At 36.3% G+C, this 22,153-nt stretch overlaps 1 protein-coding gene across 2 annotated transcripts in view; it reads right to left on the reverse strand.

Annotated features, from left to right (window-relative positions):
• CDH10 (cadherin 10) overlaps window positions 1–10,137 on the reverse strand; it is a 93,384-nt gene extending 83,247 nt beyond the window's left edge. The window contains exon 1 of one of the 2 annotated variants that reach the window (XM_062617688.1): window positions 9,994–10,137. The gene's annotated coding sequence lies outside the window, so the exon portion shown is untranslated. Of the gene's footprint in view, window positions 1–9,590; window positions 9,954–9,993 lie in introns of those variants that run through there. The other variant, XM_062617686.1, reaches the window with a different exon arrangement.
• Window positions 10,138–22,153: the final 12,016 nt, after the last annotated feature.

A 22,153-nucleotide genomic window follows, 5' to 3' on the forward strand; every position in this document is an offset into this window, starting at 1 on the left:
AAGCATTTTGTTCTGCACTTCATTTTAGCTCATATATTTTAAAGCACTAATGGATTACCCTTGACAAGTCAGTGCTTGATTACACATTAGAATCGAGATTAATTCTGTTTACTGGCATAGAACTGAATTTAATTCTTTAAAATATTCTTTTCGGGTTTGCAGCCATCATGTCATTATGACACCACATAATGTCATGATTTTTTTCATGTTACTGTCCTAGTAACCAATTGTCCACTTTTAATCCACTATAATGATATTAAAATGTCTTCTAAACTAGCCCAGGAATCCTTTTTTTAAGTGCTGAGGTATCAAGATTTTACCTGCGTGCCCTTTTTTGAAAGATAGATTTTAATATTCTAGAGCTAGAAATGGACTTTAACTGGAATACCCAGAGTCACACCACTAAAATTACATGATAGTCATACAAGACAAGACTGTCTGGGTGCTTTTCCAGAGACTGAGCTGGAACTTTTTAACTGGCAGCTGTGGGACTGATCCACCTAAGGCTGCTTTAATTCCATTAGACCTGGCTTTAACAGATGGTCCAAATGGCAAACACCTCCAACCCTATGTACACATGCACTTACTAGTTGGATTTTGATGGCTGCAGCCATGGAGGAAGGAAAAGGTGGGTATTTCCTCTCCTGAATGTAGTTAAACCAAAATCTGGCAAGAAAGCATTGCTGTGTCAACACAGGTGTTTGGTCCTTTAGAAAGTTGAACTGCTCTGAGCTTTACCATTTCTGTTCAACTAAGTGGTATTGTTATAAATGGAAACCTGAAAGACACATTGGTAAATGGCTCTTTGTAAGTTCTGCTCTAGAATACTAGTATAACAAGAATAATTTAAACCCCTGGATGTATTTAATTGTAATTACAGTGTTACTTTAAAAAAAAAAAACTTTGCATTTCAGAACTTAAATAACTGATTTCTCCTTCAATGTCACAAACTTCTAGGTATCCAATTTAGAATAGATCAAGCCCAGTGACCCTTCTAATTCACATCACGGATTTCAAAGTTCTTTTTTGGAGATTTATGCTTATCAAAACTTTTATGGGATTGTTACTACAATACACTACGTCTTAGCTAGTCTTTCATTTCTAACTCTCATTACTCTGACCTCAAATAAAAATCTAGAGGAAAACAAGCCACAATTAGGATATATTTCCTAATAGCACACATGTTTCAGAGTGGGTTCAGATACCTTGCCAGTCAAGGATAAAAAGCAGAAATCATAGAATCGTAGAATGGCTTTGGTTTGAAAGGACCTTAAAGACCATCCAGTTCCAAGCCCCTATCATGGGAAGGGACACCTTCCACTAGATCAGGTTGATAGTTTTGTCTCAGTTTTCCATTCTGTACATATATTTCACACACATATTAAAATTTTAGAAATAAGATCAGTTTCTTCTGATCATCAGAATGATTAACGACTGCCTAAATAATATAAATGAATTTAAAAGTAGTACATTTCCACCTTAAATAACATTTTCTCAAATTAATCAGTCAAATCAGGGTACTACTTCATTTGAAACTATTTAAGAAGAGAAATTTGAAGGAATCATGTAAGCAATGCAGAAATATATATTTAAGAAGAACACTGTTAAGAGATGAAAATCCATCTGTCCGTATTTGCACATCTGCCATTCAGACGTAACTACCAGGAAAAAGTAGATCTAGTAACACATAATACATATGCTTTTAAGATCTTAAGCACAAACTGTCAATAAAATGCCCCACGTATTAAGTCAAGGAGAGAACCAAATGTATCTAATATGCCTAGGGCTGAGTTCACTCATTTCAATCAAGATTTCAGCTTCAGTGGTATCTTGACCATACTTTCACTCAAGGGAAAGAACACATCTCAGCACACTAATGACAGAAATAAACTCTGTCCAACAGAGAGAAAAGAATCATACTGCCCTAGGATGGTACTCATAATAGCATTCTGTGTCCTGCTCTTTTAAGGACACTACAGGTTCCTGCCAAAAGCCTGTGGAAACTATTCCAATGGGAAGCAGAATAGAAGACAAAAATACTATTTAAAACTCAGCCTTGGGAAGTGGGAAGCAGCAGGGAACTGGGATGTATGTATGCTTAAGCAAATCTCAAACTATCTTTCATGTCATAATGTTGTCTTCCCTCTCAAGTCTTAGAAAACTTTTTTTTTTTTTCATTTAGCTGAAAAAAGACTGGGCATATACAGTAATTCATTCATGAATTGATGTCATTATTACTTACCATGACATGGTGACATGTCATAATGACATTATTACTTACCATTTAATACAGGACTGTTTTGGTTAAAGACTGTTGATAAAATGGTTGACTGCTGTTGATCACTGCCGAAACTCCCCTTATTCTATGACAGAGATTTTACAGATTCTGATGTTTATAGATCTTATTCTTGCGGGGGGAAGCTTTTTGATGTTTTGGGGTTTTGAGTTTTTTTGTTGTTGCCTTAAATCACGTGTTTTTAACTGTAGTTCATTACTAGATAAGCCAAGGGTTGGTTACCATGATTAATTAGTCTTGGTTTCATTTTTAGCAGAAAGTGATGAGGGCAGGCTAGTATCTCTACATAGCTTTCTTTGCAGGATAAAGATTAAAATGAAAGAAAAAATAAAAAGAATATAAAATACAACAGTACTGACATGCAAAAATCATAGAATCATAGAATGTTTTTTGGTTGGAAGGGACCTTAAAGATCATCTAGTTCTAACCACCCTGCCACGTTAGATCAGGTTGCTCAAAGCCCCAGCCAACCTGGTCTTGAAAATTTCTAGGGATGAGACAGCCACAACTTCTCTGGGAAACCTGTTCCAGTGCTTCACATAAAGAACTGCTTTTTCATGTCTAATCTAAACCTATCTTCTTCCAGTTTAAAACCACTCCCCCTTGTATTATCATTACATGTTCTTGTAAAAAGTCCCCCTCCAGCATTCTTGCAGGCCGTTTTTAGGTATTGGAAGACTGTTACAAAGTCTCTCTTGAGACTTTTCCAGGTTGAACAAGCCCAACTATCCCAGCCTACCTTCATGGGAGACACTCTAGCCCTCCACTCCCTACTAAATGAAAAAAAAACGAATCAAAAGTCTTCTATACTGACAATGAAAATATGAATTATAGCATGATGTAAATTTTTCATGAAAGGTTATTTGCATAATTTGTTATTAAAAATTATTCTTACAGGTGGAAAGAAAATAAAAGCTGAAATATTGTCAGCCTTCTGCTTCAAAATGGTTTAGGATTTTTTTTATTTTAAACATATTCTGTTGGGGAACGAGGGGTTTGTGCTTTGTGGTTTGTTTTGGGGGTTTTATTTATTCTATTTTTGGTGTGTATTTTTTTTGCAATTATTTCTAACTTATAGTTGTAATGAAAATCCTGGTCATCTTCTGAGTATCCTGAACATTAAAAAAACAAACAAAACCATCCCAAAACCACATTATTTTAAGAATTAAATGTTGCTCAACTAATTAGCATATATACACTTCTAGTGAATGTATTAAAATCTTCAATGTAGAGAAATCAATGACATTTCAGTCTACTTTTAACTAATTTTTGGGTGACACACAGATAAAATATATCTACAGGTCTTCAAGAAATCTTATGTATCATGGAACAGAGATGAACCCATATAGAAACTTTTAGATTCATACCCTGTCCTATATGTTTAGGCTCAGATAGTTCTCTAATAAAGAATGAAACATGAAAACATGATTATAAGTGCATGTATTTTTAAAAAATACAGAAAACCATCTGAAGATTGGAAGAATCCCTTTTTATTTCAAATTAAATATAGTAATACTATCCACAGCTTTCAAGCAAGACTAGAAGAAGGTTAGGTACACATTTCTCCACTTTCTTATTCTACCAAAAATACAGAAAGATATATGGAGAAAATATGACAGTACAGTCCCAATTCATAATTGAAGCCCATATGCCTCTCAAGGCTGTATCTGACAGCATTTTAAGGTCTAGTGAAGGACAGTATCGTTAAAAGAACATTATAAGAATGATAACTATATCAAGAAGAAAAAATACTATACCTAATAAACCACATGACAGAGTCAAGGAAATTTCAATGTCATGAGATAGGAAGTGGTCTCTTTTTTTCCCACCTTTCATAACCTATTTTCAAAAGGGTGTCCAGATCCCTTTTTAGGAGACTTCATCTGCGGTAGCAGTACCAGTATGAAGACCTCTGCAGGGTTCCAGGAGCCTTTGCCCTAGACAGTCCACTGCCCCAGGACAAGGGACAGAGGTAGGGGTGCTAAGACTATGAACACAGCAACATTACTGATATTGACCAAGTCTTGTATCTTGAACATTATGTGCACTTATGGTTCCAATTCCATTCACCATACAAAAGGCATGGGGAAAATGGCAGATGACTACTTGTAAGAGAGAAATTTATGCATTTATGGGATACTTTCTCTTAGGAATCTTAGAAGCAGGATAAACTTGACATCCTTCCTCTGTTGTGAACATTATGTCAAATAATTAATTACAAATACTCTAGGTTCCTACCTCTTTTCTTACCTTCATTTACAAACTCAAAGATTTTGTGCATGTATTTTGTTTTATATGTAAAATATGAAACATTTTCAAGAAATCCTACATACAAAACTCTCATGATTCTAGTGGAAGTAAAAATGAGGTGTGGACCTGTGATACTCAGAGGAACCAATGACAGAAGGTATAGCATCTAAGTTTCCTAGACACAGGCATATCACTGCTTTTTTTGTGCTTACTATTAGGATAGCATAACAATTAATAAGATAATATTTTCATTCATTAAACAGGTGTAACTATCATGTGAACAACAAACTGTGGTAGACACAAGCACGCAGTAACAGTTCAGTCACATATATTTTTATGTTAATTTTGAGAAAAAAAATTAACTGTCCCATTGGACACTACATTTTGAGCTTTGATTACAGAACTGAAAATTACATTAGTATCTATTTTTTACGTCTTAAAAAAAATGGATATTATAGCATTCCAGAGTTCAAGAGGATTGTATTCATTTTTAAGGATCATGATATGACTTGGCTAAGGGATGGTACATCATGTTCTTTAGGCAAGCACTGAATACAATACATCCAATCTGTAATGTGGCAGATGATGGAGTATTAACAGAAAAATCATAAACCATACATATATGTCTCACATATTATGCACTTCTTCAGAAGAAAATATATTTTTTTTATTTTCTGTAAAACACAGAAGAACACAGTTCTAGGTTTTGAGGAACAGAATTCTGGAAATACCTATTTTCAGTTCATTTTTTGAATTGTCATCTTTACAGAAACACACACACACATGCTCTTTTCTTTACATGATGTCTTACTGTTTGAAATATGACTCAAAGTTCACTCTGAGTTACAATTCATAGATACCATAGTGAAGTTACAAATAAAAAAAATGTTATGTGAAGAATGATGTGCATGTGGGAACAATATTAAAAAGGACACCTGTCATGTTGCTTTTCATTATAGCCCGTTAGCTTTCTAAGTCTTTGTATTCCCCTGATGCAGACTGTTGGTACAGAGATAATACTTCACACTTCCAACTAGCAGACTTGAGTTTATATCCAAGATCAGATGCCCTGTGACAGTACAAGCTGGGGAGTACCTCTGAGATACTGCTAGAGCTTTATCCCTCCTGTTGGACAAGCTTCTTTATAAAAAAAAAAGTGATAGATATCATCTATTCTATGAAAGTAAAGGCAAGAAATGGTAGTGGGAGCTTAAAGAAAAAGTCCAGTAATAAAAAGTTGATATAAATTAAAGGAGAAATTGTACTTTGCTTGCTAGAATGCAATCCCTGTACATGACAAAGGTTTTCCCTGTTTTGCCCCTACTGCACACATACACTTGAAGTAACTGGCTCTGACATTTAGTAATCAAGAAGACTGCATGTATAAAGAAATACGTATAGAGCTCCAGCTGGCAGATTTTGGCAGATCCTCCACATACTAAAAATTAGACTAATAAACTAGTAAGCAACCTATAAGCTCAACAGCTCTTTACTTGGGTAGTGTTCTGGCTTCCCACCAGATGAAAACAGAACAAAGGTAACACTAGTGCTCAGCCTATTTGGTTTCTTTTTCTGTGTGTAGTAATACAGCCTGATAACTGTAACGCACTCAGCTCCTAGAGATGAGGATTATTTTCTATTGTTCTGTTGTACAGCTGCTAACCAACACAAACAGGCAAGTTAGGGAAGTCACCATGCCAAAGACTCACAGCCGAAGAGCTGTAAATTTAGGGAGGAAAAAGGATGCAACATTCAACATAGGAGTTCCTCTAGGCCTGAAAAGAGATTTAAGGAATATTAGGTCAAGCCAGAATTCAGAAAACCATTGTTTCTTCATTGTTTCTTGCTTTCAAGTTTTTCCTGAAGTTGAATGGTAGAGGAAGTATAACCTGGGGTTGTGTTTTTTGTTTATTTGTTTTTGTTGTTGTTGTGTTGGTTGTTTTGTTGTGTTTTTTTTTTTTTCCTGTGGTGGTGGTAGTTTCTTTGTTTATAGTTTTTGGTTTATCTTCAAAAAGCAGGTGTTTGAGGGTACAGCAGGATGGGCAGCATGTGCATTGTCAACCAAGGTTTTAGTGAACTGTACCTTTAGTCTGCATGCGCTTTCATTGATAGCTGCATACCATTCAGAGTAATTGAGAATGTGCTATGGTATGGCATTCTTATGTGCAGTGAAGTCGCCCTTCATAATGTTTCAGTTTGGCATATTTAAACTGCTTGTAAGTACTGAAATTTTATTCCTGAATTTCAGTTTTCCTCTTTTATAATAAATGATACATCAATGAGTATGTTATAAAAAAGCCTATAGCCATTACAATGATAATATAGAATATATATTTATGTGATTCACTTAAGGCACTCACAGAATGTTTTTTAAGCCCTTATATACTACCCAAATCATAAGTGTTTCCCTTCCATTTCTGCCTATCACATAATATGAAAGAATTAACTGTACAACAGTTTTTTCACATCTATGAACAATGACGTACTGTGAAGTCCAATTATGACTGGTTTCAAGTGATAACAATGACTTAATTAAGAATAATATTATGCTAAGTCAGAAACTCCACTTCACTGCTACCACTCAACAATATTTCAACCTGAATTTGACCCCCTGCACTAGTGCAACCTAGTGGTGTGATAAGGTATAAAATCACTTTGCCCTGCACCCTGGCTGTAAATACGGTTAACAGCCATAGAAACTAAGTCACCTGCACAGAATTATCCAGATGAGACAGGCTCTCTTTCACTCACTTTCTTCTTGAGAAATCACGTTGAGATCAGGAAATTACTTTCTCAGAATCAGAGGTAGATATTATTTTCAAATTAATCTTTTCTGCCTTTTACATTTAATTATTTAACAATGAAAACGTAACATATTACTTAGCTGAAATTTGTATGAAAGTGTGAAGGTACAGATGTGTATCTCATTAATATCTTTACATTTAATTAATGATGAGCTCATTTGCTTTGACATATAACACTATTTTTATGCATTTTTCAACTACAGCTAAGCACAGAAAGGAACAGTAACCACAGTGTCTCCTGTGAGCACATTTCAGTATTTCACCAGTTTCTTCACAGATCCTTTGTTTATTGAGAACATGCAAGTACAAAGTTTTAGTATATCTACATTCATTTACTCTAATACAAAGCAAAAAGAGAATTTATGAATGTATAAGGTCTTATGTACAACCCCTTTCAGATATATTTTTCTATTTACTTTTCCATAAACTGTCACAAAGCATTATAAATTCAAGTTAAAATACCTGTATTATAATCATTCTTCAAACATTACAAAGTTCCTATCTACGTGTACAGAATCATCTTGACACCACACGAAAACAGACATAAAGCTAAACTAAAATTAACAGAAACTGCTACAGCAATGACCTCTTCATTCATACTTTTATTTAACTAAGTATTTAGAAATATGAGAAGATTCCCTCAGATGCAAACTAGATTACCAGTTTATAATGTAAGAAGTACTCCTCTCTTGATGTAAACCCATATTGACTCCAAAAAAGCTGTTTCTCAACTTTTGAGAAAGGTATCTTTTCAACTTGCCTTTCCCAGTTCTCTAAGTTCATTCTTTCAACTTCTCCTCTAAAATTGCAGTCTACTATTAGGTTCAAAAAGTAACCAATTAAAATAAAAGTTTGAGTAACTGGAAAATCAATAAATGCTTACATCAGACTCATAATATTCCTAGTAAATGGCAGGTTTTGAAAGGATTTAGATTCAGAAGAATGTTCCTGTCTTCCACTCCATGCTTTCCCCCTCAAGTAATATCAACATGTAAATGTAAAGTCTATTAGCTTAAGAAAAAACCCAACCACAAAAAAAAAAACGTTTTTTCCAAGCCTGCTTCCTTACACTGTGCACACATTCACACACTCATATATGCACATGCACACGCAAGTTGTATAATTCAAAAAATACCTTAAAAGCAATGGCTGTGCAGTTGGGGTAATACAGAGGCTTTTACTGAAAGATGATTACAGGCAACAGTTCCATTTGTGCGGAAGCAACAGAGATGATAGGTCAGTTTTAAAATGCTGGTGGCTATTTGTCACTGATTGCACGTGCAGATACATTCTCTTAAACTGAAGGACTGTTAGATTTTTACGGCTGCAATTAGTATCATGTACAGTATTAGCCGATTGCAAATTTCTAATGCACCTGACATTGCCATCAATAGTAGTTGGGAACACGGATTTAGCCTTGCATTGTGCTGCATTAATTTAATAGCACATCAAATATGGATTTTATTGCAGCAGTGACAATAAATGCTCACACTGGTGCAGATTAATTTTTACCTCCTTTCACCTTTTCCCTTCTCTCCCCCACCCCCTTTTACTGAAATCTCAAACCTGCCAATATTTTTCCCATTTGTGTGTAAATAGCTACATACAGAAATTTTAAATATTGCCTGAATGCTGCCTGCTATGCCTCTCCACAGGGATTTCCTTCGTAAGAAGCATTTGCCCTGAGTGTGTATAATCATTCTGAAATTCATTTCAGAGCAGAACAAATAGCAGCGAAAGCTGCAACAGACTTGCACAGGTATACAGAAAGTGAGGGCACATATGTGCATGTTTTGTGCTATGCTCGCAACAAACTATGAAACATTGTGGTTTTTTTTCAATTCTAGTGGTATTGTTCCCCCCCCACTGAATTTGCAAGAACTGAATACAGATGGGAACTGCTGCTCAAAAGCTAGCTTGTATAGTAGGAGGGAAAAAAAAAAATATATATATATAATATATATAAATATAGAATATATAGAATATATATAATATATATAAATGCTTAGTGTTTCAATCTTGAATAAATATGATACTGGTTTACTTTGAGGAGACAATACATAGCACTTATTTCCTATCCCTTGCCTCATTATTCCCAAAGCATTTTCATAAAATGTAAAAAAGTTGTATATGGCAGCACAATTCTATGCTTTGAATTAAACACCATACTGTTCATGCAATGGTAATAACAGCAGCAACTACAAAAAGCTTAAGAAAATCAAATTAAGAAAGGCTCCTACCTTTTATTCTGCTTCTGAGAAAGTGAAGTAGTATCCACCCGAATCAAACTGAAAAACGTGCTGTTAGGCTCCTTATTTTTATTTTTTTTTTTTTGCTTGTTTTCTCCAGGTATTTTCTAAGACTGATCCTACTTGGATCTAACTCAGGCTTTTTCTCCCAGCATCACGTAACTCTGGACAGCCGGAAACCAAAGCTAAGAGGGAGCTCTCCCCCTGACAGGCTCTCATTCGGAGCTCCTGATTAGGAAGAAAAAAAGACACACCACCACCACCACCACCACCACCACCACCATACACACGCAGCATGCCCAGACACGCACACTCGCACGCATACACACACTCTCCCTCCGAGTACGAGAACGGGAAAGCGAACATACGCTGCTGACGAAGCCACCGCACTTACCCTGGGAAGGTTGGAGACTAGGGAAGCGCAGGCTTTTCCAAGCACACAGTGATTTGCAAGTGAATGCGGTGGGAGGGTACAGCAAACGGAGGGTTTTTTGTTAAAGCCTGCATTCCTCCCTTCGCTGGCAGAGTGGTTCTGGGGTTTTGAAGTCTAAGGCAATCAGCCTCATCTGCTTAGCTTGTCGTAATAATAAATACTGAAAACACCACCACTTTTTGTGGTGTGTTTTTCTTGATTAAATATAACCACTTTCCTATACTACCAGTGATCTTACAGCAGTGTTCATATAATTTATGAGTATATATATATATATATATATAAAAAATTAGCATGGTGCCAAGTTAAATTACAACCTCAGACTGCTCAGATGAAACCACTGAGTAGCTGTTTTCTTCACTGAACTGCCTATGCTATTACATTTTTCCTCATGCATCACCAGTTTTATGATTAATATAAAACAATACAGGTTCATATATTAGGTATTCACATTTCCAGAAGTTATCTGAAAAAATAGCATTAGTAATCCCTGATTAATATTTTTTCCCCAGTTGATACTTGTGACGCCCATTTTTATTTCAGTTGCTGTATTTGTACTTCACGTTTTGCAATGTGTTTCTTTTCATCAAGTTAATCTGTGTTGGTTTCATGTTTCTAATACAGAAAATTGGATTTAGCACAATCCTTCTTGGATCATACCAAGTCCAATCCTTTCATTGTGATACTGTAGAGGGTTATGTGTACAGTAGTTAGGAGAGATTTAACAAAGTCACATAAGATTAAACCAATGGATGTCAGTATTGCTCTATCTAAAAAGCATCACAAGGGACTTTCTTTGGTTGTAAAAAAGTCTTCCAAAAAAAAAAAAAAGCTAAATTTTCTTAAAACAGGGTCTGAAAAATGTATTTGAGAGTCAGAAGAAACTAACAATGAAAAAGATTTTGTTATTAGGAAATCTAACCCAGGAATAGATAGATAACTGGCTGTTGTTAGGCTTGTTTTCAGCTGTGAACTGTAAGTTAAAAATACAGTTAAAAAAGAAAGGCAAGAACCCTATCATGCTTGGTATTAGTTCCTAGTGTAACCAACTGCTGTCATGCTGCCATTTCCCCAGATCTGTGACCATCAGCAGGAATGGAAATGACCACCACCTAAGCTCAACCTTGTGGCGGATGAGCAAGTCAGCATTTAAGTAACACACTGTACTAGCACGTGAACACACCATCTGCAAATAGAAGCAAAGCAGCAAAATGCCAGAGGGTGTGGGGAATATCTTTTTACTACTGTATATGAAATTATTTGGAATTGAAAAATTTATCTACCGTGACAGATTTTTACTCTTTCAAGGAAAGACAAGTTCATTAGCTTTGGCTGTCCCTGGACACATACATAATGCACATCTGTGAAAAAAAATTCCACTGCTTTCCTTCTCCATTTACCATAGTCATATCAATGTAAAAAATTATAATTTTCATGTGTCCATTTGCTCCTGGTTTCCAGAGACTTTCATTCTCAGTCCTTTCCCAGGAAAGGAGAAGACTGCAAAATCTAACTCAAGCTTCCTTATCTCTGCTACCATTTGACGTAACACTATGTAAAGATACATTCACAGTTCCCAGTGATCCATGTTGAATTGACAATTTTGAGACATCTGTGCTGTCTTCCAAGTTTACCCATTTATTTGTGCAAAACTGAAAGCATAAAGTTTATTTCACATTGTTTTTATTTCACATTTGTTTCATTTCACATTGATCTAACAGTAAAGATCATGGAATGTTCTCTTCTGGCTGTACCAACTGTGCTTCTGCCTCTTAAAATATCAGATCTAGGCTTGGGCCCAATAGTAGAAACCTGAAGATTGTCTTAGAATAAAAGTTGCACCTTCAATATGGTAATACACAAATTAAATTATAATGAGAGGATACACAAATATGAGGAAATGTGTACACACGGCTGCCAAGTAGCTCTTTGAATCTGGACTGCTTTTTGGATGATGAACAAAATATTGAGTGTTGAAAATTAAGGTTAAAACTTAAGTTCCTTTTAACATTGTCTCCCGTTATTTAAGTTGCAACCATGAAGTGGGAAATAATTTGTGTACATATACACAGTCTATTCTGCATATGCACGCACACATACACACACTTAACCCAAATTCTCTAGTGGAAAAAAAACAGCTAGTGGAATTATTCAGGAACAAGAAGTTTAAAGTAACTAAATGTGTGCTTACCCCATTTTCTGCAGGGTATTTTGTTATATTTCAGCTAGGTTTTTATTCAGCTAGAATGAATCAATCTTATCCTAGAGATACATTAATTTATTCAGGCATAGTCACTGCAAGTCACACTTGCACCTTTAAATTGGACCAACTTTGGGAGTTAAGGTTTAACTCTAGAAAAGTCATACTTTGTCACTAACTCCTGCTCCTGTTGATATGGTCAACTATTTAAAAGCCAGTATTTATTTATAATGATAGCATATGAATATCTAAGGCAAAACAGGTATATAGCCATGTACTTATTCATATACATGACAGTAACTTTAAAACAAGGTGGTATCATAAACTATTTTTAATGCTAATACTTCTCATTAGAAGAGCCCTTTTATAGTTGCTTATAAATTTAACAACAAATTATTTAGGATTGAATTTTCTATGCTCATGGTCTGCCTCAGGCAGAAATAGTTTAAAAACATTTCAGCCAAAATGATACTGAGATTTCAGAGAATGAGGAAAAAGTATAGACCTGAAATATTCTCACAGGATTAAAACAGCCTTCATGCTTTGAAGGCAGAATGTGAAACTCCACAGAGTGCAGCTGGCCTTTGAGTCACAGAAGCTTACCAATGGGGACAGATTAGGTCAAGGAGCATTAGAATAAAGGAAGAGTGGTAGGAGCAAAAGGAGAGGAGGCTGGCCTGGTCAGCAAAGAAACCAGCCTATTTCTGATAAAGAAGCAAGAAGGAAGAAACAGTGGCAGAACAGGGGTAAAGACATAAACTCAAGGAGACTGAACAAGGAAACCTGGGACAGGGGAAAAAAAAATACATAAAAATAATTAAAAAAGGAAGCACCAAGATAAACAGTCAGAGTTACATATCTTACCTGGGAGTGTGGGGTTGCTTTCTGCCATCTCTGTCGTCAAGGTAGGCAGCTTTATCCTCTGAAATGGTCTAGTATGACACCTACTCATACTACAGTGGAGATGCTTTTCTTCTTTCATTTCTGGTTGCAAACTTGGCAGAGATCCTGGAAACCAACAGTTGCATTTGCAGGAAGATGAAGTGTAAGAAGGATGAGGAAGAAAAAATCCAGAATTTTTCCTAAATATCAGTATCGGCAAATGTCTGTCAAACCTATTAGAATTCTGCCCACTTAGTGTTGGCCCACATGGGGGAAGAGAGCATATTAGTTCTTTTATGCGTGCATAATATAGATATCAATGTGGTGTTTTTAGAGACTCCAAAACAAGCAATGATCTGTATGGAACCTGATGATCCCATTCCTCTCGGTTTTGTTCCATGTTCGATACATTTTTAACCTCTATGAAATTGTACATCAAAACATAATAAAACCCAAGTACTCCAAAATTAACAAAGGCCATCTATGCATAATAGAACCCACAGAAAATATTATAGTGCATATATGAAAAAAAGCCGATTTATCACACACATCTTGTAATTACTTTCCATCTCCCTTCATAGAATCACAAAAGTACCCTTCCTCATTGCACAAGATGGACTGGTCTATGTGTAAGTCACAGCATGACAAGTTGTCTAGAAAAGATTGTCTTTCATAGTGTAGAAGCCAGAAAATTTGTAGTGAATGAAGCTGAACAGAGGGGAAAACACAAGTTTTCATAATGAAAACATTCTCCCTTGAACTGGACCTTATCTAATTCTCTACTACCTATGCCTATATGATGCTGAGTATGTCACTTGAACTAGGTTTCTCTCATGGGTGTTTTCCTGTTATATCCTATTATTTTTAAGTTTCTAACTGAAGAGCCGGGTCTGATATAAAGAGATGCTGAACACTCACATTTTCAGCACATACTGTGCTATAATAACAGAAAAAAAAAACTGTAAAAATTAAGTCTGGTATTCTGTGTCTTGTCACTAAGTCAGCTTGTACTTTTTACCATGGCCTCTATGCCTCAAATTCTGTTTTGTGGAAAAAGGGAAACATTGTGGCCCCATGTAAGACACTTACTGAGAGGATAAGATAATGCTTGGAAAACATTCAGCTATTATAATATTAATCACTACAAAAGTTGTGAAGAAAGTTATACAAAAGCAGGGTTTGAAAAGCGTAGGAGGGTTAGCCAATAATGCCAGACAGTCATGATGCCATCCAGAAGGACCTCAGCAGTCTAGAGTGATGGGCTGCCAGGAACCTCATGAAGGACCAGCTGAAGTGCAAAGTCCTGAGCTTCACAGTCCTGAACTGTTCACTGAACAGTCCCAGACACCAGTATATGCTGGGGCTGACCAACTGGAAAGCAGCTTGGCAGAAAAGACCCTGGTGGTTCTACTAGTCACCAGGATGAACCAGGTGCCAGCTAGGTGCCTTTGCTGCAAAGAAGGCTACTGGCTGCAGTAGGTGAAGTACTGCCAGCAGGTCAAGGGAGGGGATCCTTCTCCTCTGCTCAACACTCATGAGGCCACTCATGGACTGCTGTGTCCAGTGCTGGACACCCCAGTACAAGGGAGACATGGGACATACTGGAGAAACTCCAGCGAAGGACGACTTTAAGCATGATATAGGGATTGGAGCACCTCACACATGAGGAAGGGCTGAGAGGGCTGTAACTCTCTACCCTAGAGGAGAGAAGGCTCAGGGGGGATCTTAGCAATATTTACAAACACCTGAAGGAAGGGTGCAAAGGGAACGGAGCCAGATTCTTTTCAGTGGTGCCCAGTGAGAGGACCAGAGGCACAAACTGAATGAAGGAAGTTCCCTCTGAAAATCAGGGAACATTTTTGTCCTGTGAGGGTGACTTAACACTGGCATAGTTTGCCCAGAGAATTTGTGGAGCATCCAGCATTAGAGATCTTCAGAAGCTGTCTAGACATGGTCCTGGGCAACTGGATCTAGGTGAGCCTGCTGGGGCAGGGGTGGATTGGGTGACCTACAGAGGTCTCTTACAACCACAACCATTCTATGGGACCCTAGAGGCAAAAATAAAACAGACCCCACAGAGATGGATTTTTTCCAAAAAAGACATGAAGGATGGACAACACAACATAAAAACGCCACTAAGTGAGAACAAACAAACAAATAAACTCAACAACAACAACAACAAAAAAACCAACCAAGCAAACAGGGGAAGCGTAATGATAAACAGTAAAGAGAGGTGGTGGTAATATGGGAGAAGAGGATCACATGCCAAACAGCTTAGGTGCTGTGGAGGAACACATAGATAGTACTAGGATCAAAAGGCTGTTTATGAAGGAAGAAAGGGCAAAATACTTCACAGTACATACATTAAGAAAAAAATATCAACAGGGCACTACCCAGTCTAAAAATGTTACTTTTCTAAGAGTAACATCATCACTTCTTTCCATTCATACTAGCTGCAGCTTCTTCTTTGACAATAACATCACTTCCTGTAACTCTCCATGCAATCGCAGCAATGTTTTGCAGTGCCCTGACTGCTGTTCTAGATCATAGAATCATAGAATAGTTAAGGTTGGAAATAACCTGAAGATCATCTACTTCCAAATCCCCTGCCTTTGATCTATTATAATGGAAAAAAAACAGCGTATTTGGTTGAGTTCTTTGAGTTTCTGGCAGTTCTTTTTAACCTAAACACATATATTTTTCCAGCTATTGAAAGCCTTAAGCATGTAGCTGCCTCCAAAGAATCAACTACCCATTCTTTCATTCATTGCAGTTACTCCAGAGTGCACTCATCCTGCTATCTGCTAAACCTCTTTTGTTTTTATAAATCAACTGCCCTCCTATTCCTTTGTATCAATGTTCAAAATTCCTGTATTGGTGTTCAAATGTTCTCATGCTACAAAAGAATTTCAGTAAACTAAAAAAAAAATTAGTCACCTAGAAAATATCCATAAACATAGTATAAATGGAATGTAATTCATACAAAAGGCTAAACACACAAAAGATGAAATTACTAAGAAAGATGCCAGTAAAACATCTATATGCTATACAAACTTGTCTACAGTTTAATGATTATTGAAAAAGAATTAAACAACCATAAAGACAAATCTTTATGGATTATTGGTAGCATTCTTCAAATCACCTGTCATGGTTTTAGCAGTATGAACAGAGAGAGTGCTTTTTTTTTGAAATAATGATGTATTAATACAACAAAACAGAAGCCTTTAGATAGCACAGGTATCCTGTCATTTGGATAAAAAATACTATTTCTGCATAATACTACAAAAATAAATACAACAAAGTATCTTTACTTGACTTCACTAAAAGTATTCTGTGTATTTCCCCTTTTCAAGTCAGTCAGTTATTTTTTTCCTTAGTAATGGCTTAAACAGTGATAAAGTTCACTTGCAGATATGTCATTACACTGTGTAAACAAAACACAGCTATGCAAGATGTCTTTAGTAGTATTTATCTGTTACCAGATCTCTCTTTCTCTTGGTCTTTTCATTTCTTAGTTTCCATTCAGTGACAACTTCACCAAAAAGGTTACAAATAATTCCAACAACTTCTATCTTGATTCCCACCTAATATTAATATGTTTCTCTGCATTCACAAGTAAATAGTATTTTTATGCATTGGGATTATTTAGATGTTTGCTTTACCTGCATGGTTCTAATTTTACTATTGTAAACTAATGCTGTCATACCTGTATCTTTTTCAGGTTTAGTGCCATCCCATCACACTTAAATAAGAATGTGCATGGGGGTTGGTCTCTTCTCCCAAGTTACAAGTGATAGGACAAGAGGTAATGGCCTTGAGATGTGCCAGGGAAGGTTTAGGTTGGATATTAGGAAACATTTCTTCACCAAAAGGGTGGTCAGGCATTGGAACAGGCTTCCCAGGGAAGTGGTGGAATCACTTTCCCCAGAAGTGTTCAAAAAAAGTATAGATGAGACACTCAGTGACATGGTTTAGTGGTGGTCTTGACAGTCTTGGGTTAATGGTTGGACTTGATCTGAAAGGTCTTTTCCAACCTAATTGATTCTATGATTTTATGTGCATGCAATTGCAACTAAATGAACAAATACACAAGAAATCCCTCTTCCTTTGATAATATATCTGGAAGAAGACAGATTAAATGTATCAGGTTTGCATTTGGCAAATGAGATGGTGATGTGTTAAGAACAGCTAAACTGCTAAACAGCTTTAGATCAACTGCTCACACTTGAGCTATATTTCTGCAGAGAACAAGATCAAATTAAGCATAATTTTTCAGTTTGAATAATACCAGTAATTACATTTGTAGACAAAAGCAGACAGTAAAGCATAACCCAGCTCAGAAAAAAATACAAGAGTACAAAAAAGTGCTACATTTCAACATGTGTATAATGTTGCAGCTGTATCACATTTGGATTCAGAGAGACTTAGGGCCATTTTAAGCTCCTTATTCATTGAAGTGTTCATATGCAATTAGCAGGATACACACTGGCTCTCCTTTTAGCTTTAACAGATTATGAAAAGTGCTACTTTTGTGCAATCTTCTTATTGATCAAGAGGTACACATTAAAGTTAGGGTAGTAGGAGAGAAGTGAAATATGACAGGACTTGGCCTTTCTTATTGCTGTCTCTAATACATGTCAAGCTTCCAATATGCAAAGCAGGACACGATATTTTTTTTCTTTTTTTCCAAAGAACCTCTCTCACATTAACAGGGCACAAGCCAGATGAAGAAAAAACAAAACAACAAAAACAACCCCCCCATCCTTAGTTCTTTTTTAGCAGATCTTAAATGATTTGCAGTTACCATGTCCAGCTGCAACCAGCAGGTCTGGAAGTCCTGTTAGTAGTCTTTTCTATTCTTTTTAAGTTTTCACATATAAATTGTCCTAACATAAATCAGCCTTGTGCTTGTATTCTGCCTTTAATTTGAAACACCTCCTTAGTAGATCTTACACTAAGGACTGGATGAGAGTTCATCTTGGGACTTAGAATACAAAACTATGAAACAGCAGAGGTTTCTTATTAGCACTGGTTCAGGTATCAGTTAATGGTTTGCAAACCTAAGCATTTTCACAGTCTCTTGTGAGAGGATAAACTTAAAATTTAGGGAGAGGGAAGTTGTCCAATAATGGAAAAATGGTATGGCTTTTAATATTTCATGTCTTATGAAAAATAACAGCAATGATAAGCCCTCTGATGAAGATTAACCTGGGCCTTGGTTCCAAAAAATTCAGGCAATTGAATTCAGGCTAAGAAAGCTGGGGCTGTTCAGCCTGGAGAAGAGAAGGCTGTGTGGAAACCTCACAGGCAGCCTTTCAGTATCTGAAGAGGGCCTACAAGGATGCAGGAGAGGGACTCGTCAGGGATTATAGCGACAGGACAAAGGGTAATGGGTTTAAACTTAAAACAGGGGAAATTCAAGTTAGATACAGGGAAGAAGTTCTTCACTGTGAGGGTGGTGAGGCACTGGAACAGGTTGCTCAAAGAAGAGGTGAATGCTTCATTCCTGGCAGTGTTCAAGGCCAGGTGAGACAGAGTCTTGGGCGACATGAGCTAGTGTGGTGCGTCCCTGTCCTTGGGAGGGAATTTTGAACTAGATGATCTTAAGGTCCTTTCCAACCCTGCCCCTTCTATGATTCTATGAATATTTTTATCTGTTCTAGATAATCTGGAAAATAACTCAAGTCTTCTCCTGACAATAGGTTGAGGAGGGATTTCCCTATGCATTTTTTTACTCATTACCATAACTGACAAGTAAAACCATAAGTTTCAGACCATACACTTAAAATACATGCATTTAAATACTATAGAAGCAATAAGACCAAACAGGATTTTTACCAAAAAACAAATCAGATTAACAACATAAAAATCAAAAACTTCAAGATTCTTGTTAGAGCTATTTCATGCAAGATTTTTTTAGAGGCATGACACAAATCCACAACATATTTATGCATAGAGAATATTTTGTGAACACAAACTGACCAATACATAGTCCAATGTCCAGATGTGAGGACTGAGAGATTGGCAGTAAATTCACCCACTTCACCTCCTGTAGAAGTCTAGATAGCCAAAAATAGAAAGAGATAAAAAATTGCCTAGATAATTGGTATGAACAGCAAATAAGATTTTCTCTTAATTTTTTAGAAGCAAAGTTTGAATCATTTCAGTTATTACCATCATTATTGATGGTTCAATTTTATGTTTAAAGACTTAAATATTCTATGTGATCCGTGGCATTAGCATGAATTCCAGAAATGCTGTATTGAAAGGCAAAAGATTTTGGCAAAAATCCAGGCAACAAGAATTTGCACATATATCAAGAATAAATCAAACTTGGATGTTGTAGAATTTCAGTGAAATTCTTTTTTTAACAGCATTTTATCAAGTACATGAAATGACATGCACATCTCTTAGAGCATAATGTGACAGTAGTAATTGTGTCATGTAGTCTTATTGTGTCAGAACTCTCCTAGACCTCATGGAATCTGATCCACTGCATAAACAAAAGGGTTAATGGAAGGACTGATGCGTATTGAAACTGCCTTTTTTTTTTTCTTCAGTGCAATGTCAGAGTCTGATAAATTTGATGTTCGGAATATGAAAAGTCAGGATGCTCTTTCAGTCGAATGCATAATTATTACTGGATTTTTTTAATCTCTGTGCTTAAAGCATTCATCTGGGAGGCAGGAAGTATCAGTGACAATTGGTGTCTTATGTTTTAATTGTAAACATGTCAAAACCAAACAAGTAATATAAGATATAGTGGGTGTGTCTTCTCTTTGGAAGGCAAATACAGGTTTTTTACCGTTTACTGCATTAAACTCCAAAATTCTGTCATATTGAAAACTGTTTTGGTCTGACCTTGTAGCCATCCCTTACTAGAATTCTTGGAGCAGATCTTCCATCTCCATCCCACCAAATGTTCCCAGTTTGGTCTGTTCTGTCTTAATACAATGCTTTTCCCAGCCGGGCCACTATTTTAATGTTTACTCACTTCATTGTCAAAAGCTTTCAAGTTGCTTATGTTGACAGGGACCTCAAGAAATGAGTACACCATTGCATGAGACCCCAAATGTAATGAGATAGTCTGCAAAGAAACAAGACAGATGGCGTAAAAAAAAAAAGAAATAATGTAAAGCTGGTCCATGATAGAACTGGAAATAAAATTTAAGTTTTCTGTTGCCTAGGCTGCTATATTTTGGCAATACAATGCCTTTTGCCTAATCTAAGAGGCTACAGTTTTCTTCTTCCTTTGTGCTTTGACTGTCAGGTGATCTGACTTTTTCACAGGTAATGATGAATTTCTCCTCAGAAGTATATCCCTACGGTCAGTATCAGCACCAATCAGCCCCATCAGATTGCTGGATTGTCCACTTCTCTGTATATGCTTCTCTTTAGATTCCTCTGTGATAGTAATGTTTCTAAATCAACATTGGAAGATAATGTCTCAGAAAAAACAGAAATAAGTAGAAGTATTAATAAGTATCATAAAGGCAGAAAACTTGGGTGGGTGCTGACTGCTTAAGAGTAACATACAATGTTACTGATGTATTTTAGACCAGAAGGGAAGGAAAAGTTATAGTCTCAGTCTAACACAAAAAATTGTATCTTGGATAGATGAATATTAAATTACATGTACCAAGAAGCAGAAGGAAGTTTTAGTATTTTTGTAGTAAAGGGAAAAAGGCACCAGAGTGAAAAAATAAGCACCTTTTGTTAACATTGAAGTTTACCTAAGGTTCCCAATCACAAAGCCAAATTTCTCATCTCTATGATTTACTGTGAATTAAGGAAAAAATGCCCAAGAACAGTAGCCTATCGAATAGAAGGATTACAATGTAAAAAAAAAAAAAAAAAAAAAAATCTGTCAGATAATACACTGAAGCGGCATCTGTGCTAAACCAATGTAGCTGCTGATGCACACAGCATCTTTTTTCTTGTTTGGTTGTTTTTTTTTGTGGTTTTGTGGGTTTTGTTTGTGTTTATTTTGTTTTTTTTCCCCGCAGAGCATCATGTCTTAAACTTCCTCAGGTGAACAAATATCTTTGCTACAGGAATAGCAATGTCTTTCTCTGCGAAGGGGAGAAAAAGACAAAGTCAAGCTACCCGTTACAGTTTGTAAAACCATCATCAGAACTGTTTGTTTTCCAATCTCTGTATTCACCTGTTTTACGTATTTTACTTCCTCCCCTCCCAAACCCCCCAAAAATTTAGTCAAATCAGCAGCTCCTTTATTCCAAAAACAAGACCAAAGGCACATCAGTCAGGAGACTTTTAGGGATTTCTGTGTGAAACAGCACCCTAGATTAGAGTTCATGCTTGTTTCAGTGGGGTGACACAGAACTGCAGGCTGGGGAAGAGAGACTGTCCTTACCCAGCAGGAAAGACTTCAGAGTGCAGGTACTCTAACCCCAGGGGTAATTTACCTGTTAACTTCATCCATATTTGGATGACAGTGTTGCCCCTTATCAAGCCTTGAAACCTGATCATTCTGCATTGAGAGAAGAATCCTTCTCAAGTGTCACTGAAAGAATGTCTCATTTTCAAGACAGTCTGTCCTTTACTGATTCCAGCTAAAAAAATCAGCAGCTACCTTGTATGCAGAAATGTAATCATTAAGCTTTCTGGAAAAGAAAAATGTTAATTCTCAGCAGACAACTTTTAGCCAAATTACAGCATATTAAATTGCAATTCAAAATCACATGAAAGAGACAAGTCTCATTTTAGAAATGGATGTCATCAGAATAAGCAAAATACATAACTGAGACCGTGACTTTGCAGGTACCTTATATTAAAATTTAGTCCATGGTTAATCTGAGAAACGTTCATCATTTAATGTCAAGTTAGTGGTTTACATAAAGTCACTTTATTACCTTGGACAACTGCCCAATGAGTAAGCACACACATCATAAATATGCACACATAAAAATATCAGTACTAATTAGAATGGCAACCTTATTGGCCGACTCAACAGAAAAGGAAAGATTTGCTTAGGAGACAATATAGTATCTGACGCCAAAATAAAAATGGGTGAATAAA

Source organism: Pezoporus occidentalis, unplaced genomic scaffold (assembly GCF_034315485.1).
Source record: "Pezoporus occidentalis ecotype Australia unplaced genomic scaffold, CSIRO_AGI_Poc_V1 ctg2, whole genome shotgun sequence".
Lineage (NCBI taxonomy): Eukaryota > Metazoa > Chordata > Aves > Psittaciformes > Psittacidae > Pezoporus > Pezoporus occidentalis.